We start from the raw sequence: 8,051 nt of genomic DNA, 5'->3' as shown, positions 1-8,051 counted from the left end.
TAGGCAAGCCTTTAGTCATGATATCGACAAATTGTTTGGGAGGTGGGAACGTGTAAAACACGAACATGGCCAAGAGCCACCTGATCCCGAACAAAATGAATATCAAGCTCAATGTGCTTGGTGCGACGATGATGAACCGGGTTGGCGGAGAGGTAGACGGCGGAGACGTTGTCGCAGTAGACCACCGTGGCCTTATCAACAGGACACGAGAGCTCGTGAAGAAGCTGACGAAGCCAGGAACACTCAGCAACAACATTGGCCACAGCGCGATACTTAGCCTCGACGCTAGACCGAGAGACCGTGGGTTGCCGCTTGGACGACCATGACACCAGGGACGGTCCAAGGAAGATGCAGTAGCCCGAAGTGGTTCGGCGGGTGTCCGGGCAGCCAGCCCAATCAGCATCGGAGTAGGCGACCAGATCAGTGGCTGCGGAGGCGCGCAGAGTGAGACCGAGATCCATAGCACCACGGATGTAGCGGAGAATCCGCTTGACAGCAGTCCAGTGAACGTCTCGAGGAGCATGCATATGGAGGCAGACCTGCTGAACCGCATACTGAAGCTCCGGTCGAGTGAGAGTGAGGTACTGGAGAGCATCAACGATGGACCGGTAGAAGGCAGCATCCGAGGCAGGAGAACCATCAGTAGCGGAGAGCTTGGCCTTCATGTCAACAGGCGTGGCCGCGGGTTTGCAATTATGCATCCCAGCACGGTCAAGGAGCTCATGAGCGTACTTCCGCTGATGAAGAAAGAAACCATCAGGACAGCGCACCACCTCGACACCGAGGAAGTAGTGCAACGGGCTCAAGTCCTTGATGGTGAACTCAGCACGAAGATGATCAGTAAGCCGGCGAAGGAGCTCAGAAGTGCATGATGTCAGGATGATGTCGTCAACATAGAGGAGCAAATACGTCGTGTCGGTGCCCTGGCGATAGACAAACAGCGAAGGATCGGAGCGTGTAGAGCGGAAGCCGACTTGATGAAGAAACGCTGCGATGCGCTGGTACCAGGCGCGAGGAGCCTGCTTGAGCCCATATAATGAGCGTGAGAGCAGGCACACATGATCGGGACACGCCGGATCAACAAACCCAGTGGGCTGCTGACAGAAGACCTGCTCCTCGAGATGACCATGGAGAAAGGTGTTGGAGACGTCCATCTGATGAACCGGCCAGGCACGAGAGACCGCAAGCTGTAAAACAGTGCGGATCGTCCCGAGCATAACAACCGGAGCGAAGGTGTCGGTGAAGTCCACACCGGCACGTTGCCGGAAGCCACGAACGACCCACCGCGCCTTATAGCGGTCAAGGGTGCCATCGGGACGAAGCTTGTGTTTTTAGACCCACTTCCCGGTGATCACGTTGGCGTGCCGGGGTCGGGGAATAAGCTGCCAAGTCCAGTTCCACTGCAAAGCGTCGAACTCCTCCTGCATTGCGGCCATCCATAGGGGATCGCGAAGAGCGGCCTGAACCGAGGACGGCAGCGGAGAAGGTGCAGACGTCGAGGCAGTGCAGACGTATTCATCCGCAAAGTAACGCGAGCTTGGGCGGAATACGCCTGTACGCGAGCGCGTGACGGGGCCGGCTGCGGGTGCAGCCGCGGGTGGAGGCAAAGCATCCCCAGAAGAGACCGACCCATCCGACAGGGCCGGTGCAGCGGGAGACGGCGGCGAGGCCGCCACAGCATCCACGGAAGCCGCGGGAGAGGCGGACCGAGCCGGAGACGGGGCCGCGATGGAGGGCGGGGAGGCCGCAGCGCAAGGTGACCGAGGCGGCGTCGTCACAGCGCCAGACGGGGCCGGCCCATCATGCAAAGAGGGGGACCAAGACGGCATCAACGCGGCTCCAGGCGAGGCCGGCCCATCATGCGGTGGCGATGGGGGCGTCAAGCCTGAGGAGGCAGCCGCGGACGGCCCCGACCCTGAGGAAGGCGCAGCTGGCGGGGGCGCCGGAGCACCCAAGGCCGGCAGCTGGCGACGGCGCGGAGGGGGACCCGCCGCGGGAGAGGAAGACGGCGCAACCTGTTCCTGTGCAAAGGGAAAAACAAGCTCATCAAAGTACACGTGTCGGGAGGTGATGACACGGTGAAACACGGGGTCATAGCAGCGATAACCCTTCGTGTTGGCCGGGTAACCAAGAAAGACACATGGAACGGAATGAGGAGCGAGGTTATGAGGTGCGGTGGCGGTGGTGTTAGGGTAGCAACGACAACCGAAAATGCGGAGGCCATCGTAGGAGGGAGGAGTACCATAAAGAAGATGGTGTGCTGCATAGTTCCAGCGCGGACGACACGGCTGGAGGTTAAGGAGGAGGGTGGCGGTGGCAAGGGCATCTGGCCAGAACTGGGAGCTGCATGTAGGCATGGAAAAGAAGGGTACGCACACACTCATTGAGGGTGCGTAGGATGCGCTCGGCACGGCCATTCTGCTGGGAGGTGTATGGGCACGTGAGGCGAAACACGGTGACATGGGAGGAAAGAAGATGGCGAATGGTGAGGTTGTCAAATTATTTGCCGTTATCGGTTTGAAGTGCGAGTATGGGCCGCCAAACTGTGTGGAGACATAAGCATAAAATGCAATGAGGGCGGCGGGAGCATTAGATTTCCTACGAAGAGGAAACGTCCACTCAAAGTGAGAGTAATCATCCAGTATAACAAGATAGTAGAGATAACCATAATTACTCGGTACTGGAGATGTCCATACATCGCCGTGAATTAATTCAAATGGAAAATAAGCAACTGTGGATGAGGAACTAAAAGGAAGGCAAACATGTTTGCCTAACCGGCAGGCTTCACAGGAGTGAGCGGCCGTTTTATTACATGAAAAAGAAAATCCTCTCATTATTTGACGAAGTGAAGAAGCACTAGGATGCCCAAGGCGAGCATGCCAAAGATCGACGCCGGCAGAAAGGGCTCGAGGACCACCCGAAGATGACGGCAACTCAACTGGGTAGAGATCGCCGGGACTGTCACAGCGGTGAAGAATCATCCTGGTGCGAGCGTCCTTAACAGAAAAGCCAACTTCGTCAAATTCCACAGTTACAGAATTATCACGAGAAAGATTACGAACGGAAACTAAGTTCGGAATTAGATGAGGAGAAACAATGACATTATTAATAGAAAGAGGTCTAGAGTTAGAGGGAAAACTAGCAGAACCGACATGAGATATAGGAAGACCAACACCGTTGCCGATGATGATGCGGGAAGGAGTGGAAGTGGGAGAGACGGAGGATAGGTTACCCGGATGAGCAGACATATGGGCGGTGGCGCCAGAATCCATAAACCAATCGCCGCCACCACCGGAGTAGGGTGGCGGCTGCTGAAGCGCTGCTAGGAGCGCCGGGTCCCAGGCGCCGAGGAAGGGCTGCGGGACGTAGCCCGTGCCATAGCCAGGGACGCCGCCATAGCCAGGGGCGCCATACGCGTCATAGGGTGGCGCGACGGGAGGGGCGGGAGGACCGCCGTAGGCGCCAGGGGCGCCTGGTTGTGGCGCGGCCAGGAGGGCCTGATGCATGCTCGGGCGGGGGCCGAGGATGCCCGGGGCGGGGGGTCGCGGCACCGGCATGCTGTATGCATGCACGACCCCCGTCCAAGCGTTGTAACCTCCGGCCCAGGGTGGCGGGGGCTGCTGCCCGCCGTGGCGTGGCTGTGAAGATTGGCCACCACCGCCACCTTTTCCTCCCCTTGGCGCTGACCGCCGCGGCCGCGGCGACGGTTGCCGCCGTTCCCACCGTTGCGCGGCGGTTGGGGCGGCTGTGGCGCCGGCAGGGGCAGCGAGTGCGGCGTGACGACCGAAGGACGAGGCGCCGATGGTGGTGTAGGAGCACCGTGGGAGAGGCCGGCAGCGAGGGCTGTGTGGGCAACACGGGTGCGGAGTTGCTTCATCCTCCGCTCCTCAAGAAGAAGATAGGCCACCGCCCGCTCGTAGGTGGGGTTGGCCATGAGGGTGAGGTTGGACGCGGCGTTGCCGAAGTCCTCATTGAGGCCGGCGGTGAGCGTCAAGAGGAGAAGCTCATCTCCCACCTTGAACCCGACATCGTTGAGCTCGTCAGAGGGGGTCTTGAGCCGGAGACAGTAGGCGTCGATGGTGGAGTCATTTTGGTGACACCCAAAAAATTCCTGCTGCAAGAAAACAATCCGTTGAAGCTTGTTGTCGGTGAAGAGGCCATTGATCTTGGTCCACACCGTGTAGGCATCGTCCCCATCGCGAACGACGGTGTGGAAGATGTCCGGAGAGACGGTGAGGAAGAACCACCGGATGAGGGTGGCGTTGATGGCCAGCCAGTTGGCGTCGTGGTTGCCGGCGAAGAAGTTGGAGAGGCCGTCCACATGATCACGAAGATTGTACTCACGAAAGAGAAGGTTGAAATAGGTTTTCCAGGCATAGTAATTGGCGGAGGTGTGGGAGAGGATGATGGGAACGTGATCGGTGAGGTGGATGTTGCGGATGTCGGCGGCAAGGGGCTCTTCGGGCTCAGTTCCGTAGGAGGAGTCGTCGGGTTGCTGGGACCGGAGGAGGTTGACCTAGGCGACATGGCTGCGAGGTGGTTCGACGGCGGGTGCAGGGTGTAGCGGCTCGGGGTGCGGGAAAAGGGAAGGGGCGGCACGGGGAGAGGGCAGCGGCGCAGGTGGAGCTGCGTGAGGAGGGTGGATCGGGAAGAGGCGGCTCGGAGAGAGGGGCGGCTCGGGCTCGGGTAGGGTTTAGGGTTTGGGTGGGCGGCGGCTCTGGGTAGAAGGAGGTGCGGCGGCTTGGGCTGGGTTTAGGAGGGAGGTGAGAGGCGTGGCGGGGAGGGAGGTGGTGCGGCGGCCAGGGAGGCGGCGGCGCGGGGCAGCACAAGCGGCGGCGGCGGCCAGGAGAGGCGACGGCGGCGCGGCTAGGGTTGGGATCGAGGGTTAGGCTGATACCATGTAGAGGAATAGGATGCAATTCTCAATGTATTAATTGGGTGCATATGCACATGTATATATAGTACATAGGGCAATCATATTCTCAACTATACACAACGAGGAAGACTTGGAGTACAAAAATACATGTGCTAAATACATATACTCAGGTACGAACAAGTTATATATTTTTTTTAGGCTTTACGAACAATTTACGTAACCCCCCTCTACCGCCTCAGCCTCCCCCTTAATCCAATCAAACTTTGCCAAGTGAGAATCGGCCTGTAAACCGTACATAGCCGTCCGTGGATGTAGCATTCCTCTACACCATTTTAAAACGAAGAGAGTAGTTATAACTAAGCAGTCAAGCTTATAACGATGTTGACCTAGCCGGATCGGATCAGACAGTCTCTTTAATCAGTGGTTGCTATATGAAAAGAAGTAGAGTTTGAAAAAGAAAACAGAATGCTCAAAACGAAACTGCTAGAGGAACGCATTTTCAATATCATAATTTGGGTTCCTTGAATATGGTGTGGGTCTCATATATAGACATACAAATAAGCAGTAGCATGGCCCATTCGGCGATCTTCCGTGGCGCCAACCGTGACTGGTTCTGTTCTTCTGAGTGCTTTGTCAGACTTGGGGCTGCGTTGTCTTGCCGCAGGTGGCTGAGTTTTGGCCCAGATCTTCATGCAACTTCAAACGTCCGCAATGGCGTGGGTTGAGTTGACGATCGCCTACGGCAAAGTCGGAGTCGTTTGCTGCGAATTTTGGGATGGCGATGACGCCTCTTGGGGAGGAGTGATGACGATGACACCTGCATGCTCTCGACAAGGTCTTTGGAGTGGTGTGCATGGGTTTCTTATGTGTGTCGCTCAGTGGTTGTGATGTTTTTCGCCCGGTTCTCTAGAATTAACCGGGCATCTGGTTTTCGCTCGGTGTTTCTTAATTAACTGAGCAACTCTATTCTTCTTAATGAATGCGGAAATCCTATCATTTCGAATAAAATATCTGAAAGCTAATACTACTCCCCCGTCTGAAAATAAATGTCTCAACTGAGTACTATCTACACTACAAATTGCAAAACCAACAGAACAGAACATGCTGCCATCGACGGCGACCGGCTGGTTTGCATCAACGGAGAAGAACCAGTATGTTACAAACACAATCTGTGTGCATACATATCAAATTATATTTATTGATGATTACACTAGTCAATATACGGCCGGGGTTAACAAAAGAGATATTACCAGATACAAAACTCAACAAATACACTGCCCATAGATAGCAGAATCGAAGGATTCAAGCAGGATCATACACACACACCCATACTAGCTACCACTAGCTAGCTTCATATCAATTTGGTATAGCTAGCTACTAGTAGTTACACGACACTGAAGACTCGCACCATGCTATGATCGTCACCGGTACTCACAGGAGAGAGATCATCACGCTCCCCGATCGAGAAGTTACAATTGCCAAAGGATAGAAGTTGCCCTACCTTAGTAGAGGTGAGAAGTCGCCGCCGCCGCCGTGGACGAGGCCGCCCTGCCGGCCAGCCATGGCCGTTTCACCCCGAGCTTCCTCAAGAACCCAAGTAGCCTAGCCAGCTGCAGCTTGATGTAGGCCAGAGATAGCTAGCCAACGCCGGATCCATCGGCTGCTACGTACGCGCCCATGGGCCATGGCCGGCCCAGGGCACACTCCAAGCCTCCAATTGAAGAAGAGCACAGGCATGCAGCTGGTACTGGTAGCTTATGCCACCACCATGACATAAGCTATCTGAGATCTTGTGGCCTACATGGTGTGCGCTGCGTGCACGGACGCCGGATTGGATAACGGAGTGTGCCCTGCCCGGCCCTGCCGGCCGTACGTGGGCAGGACCGGGCGTAAGAGGGGGAGAAGAGGAAGCTCCCATTGGGTGCTTTTATCTGCAAGTGCTGCCGCCTCTACGAGACCTCCAGGGGCTTTCTGCCTTTGCTGAAAAAGAACCCGTTTGTTTAGTCACGCCTTTTCCATTGGTACCTGAAACCACAGTTTTGCATCGACCCACATGAATTCTGCCTCAAACTCAACTCCGGTCCAGATTCAAAATCTCTTCATGTCTAGTACTCCTTCCTGTGTGTCAAAGTAGACTAAGATTTGCCGGCGTTGGCAATTCAGGGACAGTGCAGGGAGCAAATGTTGCAAGTTTGCCGGGGAACTGTGTGGCGGATGGAACATGGGAAGTTGAGGGTATCATCCTGAGGATATGCGGCTTTTGTCACGGGGGTGATCGATGCCATGCCACCAACTTTGATGCGGCCTTTTGCTGCGCCTGCGCTTTCCGTCGCTCGATCGCCTTTTCCGGCCGCGCGCGGCATCTCGCGAGGGATATCCGAGATGAGGTACCCCTAGCTCCGTTTTAGTGCTTTCCTGCTCCGCTTTTGGGTGCTCTCCCGCTTTAACGAGGCCTGACTGTGCTGTGTTGTCAGCATCGACATCCTGCACCGTTCCTGCAATGCCATGGTGAGATCACCGCACCAGCGTGCGTGGTGGCGTGGCAGTCCGAAGCCTCTGAAGTCTGAACTGAACTACGGTGCCAGCGAGCGGCTGTGTGGGTGAACTCCTGCGGTTTGGCTCCACTGTTTTTGGAGGAGGACAATGTGTATTCCACTCAAATTGCTGTGTTAGTGCGATGTATGCATCGTTTCCATGATATATTTATGCATCAGTACAGTAAACAAATGGATGATAGATGTTCGATCTTCACATGTGTGCCAGTGGCCACGTTTCTATTGCTTTGTCTTTTCAATTTTGGATTTTTCTTTTATTACCAAACCAGTCAATATGTATCCTTCCCTGGCAAAAAAAAGTCAGCAGGTATCATTATTTGGTCAAAATACTGAGCACACACGGAAATGCTAGAACACAACGAATGGGGCACGCGTCCCGCACGACGCCGAAATGGCACTGGAGAAATCAGAATTACAAACACACCCCCTCGGATCTTCTATGCCGAACCTGATCGTGGCTTGCCCTTTGTCCATCCTTGCTGTAGAGAATGATTTGGTGCATCGATAATTGATTGATCGTGCACTAGGCACATATATATAGGTACAAGGGGTGCGACCGGTATCTTGTCTCCTAAGATACACGTACATACAGAGGGAGACAGACACTACAGGTACTGCAT

This window comes from Triticum aestivum, chromosome 4D, assembly GCF_018294505.1.
Source record: "Triticum aestivum cultivar Chinese Spring chromosome 4D, IWGSC CS RefSeq v2.1, whole genome shotgun sequence".
Classification (NCBI taxonomy): Eukaryota; Viridiplantae; Streptophyta; class Magnoliopsida; order Poales; family Poaceae; genus Triticum; species Triticum aestivum.
Note: the sequence above shows the minus strand (reverse complement) of the source record.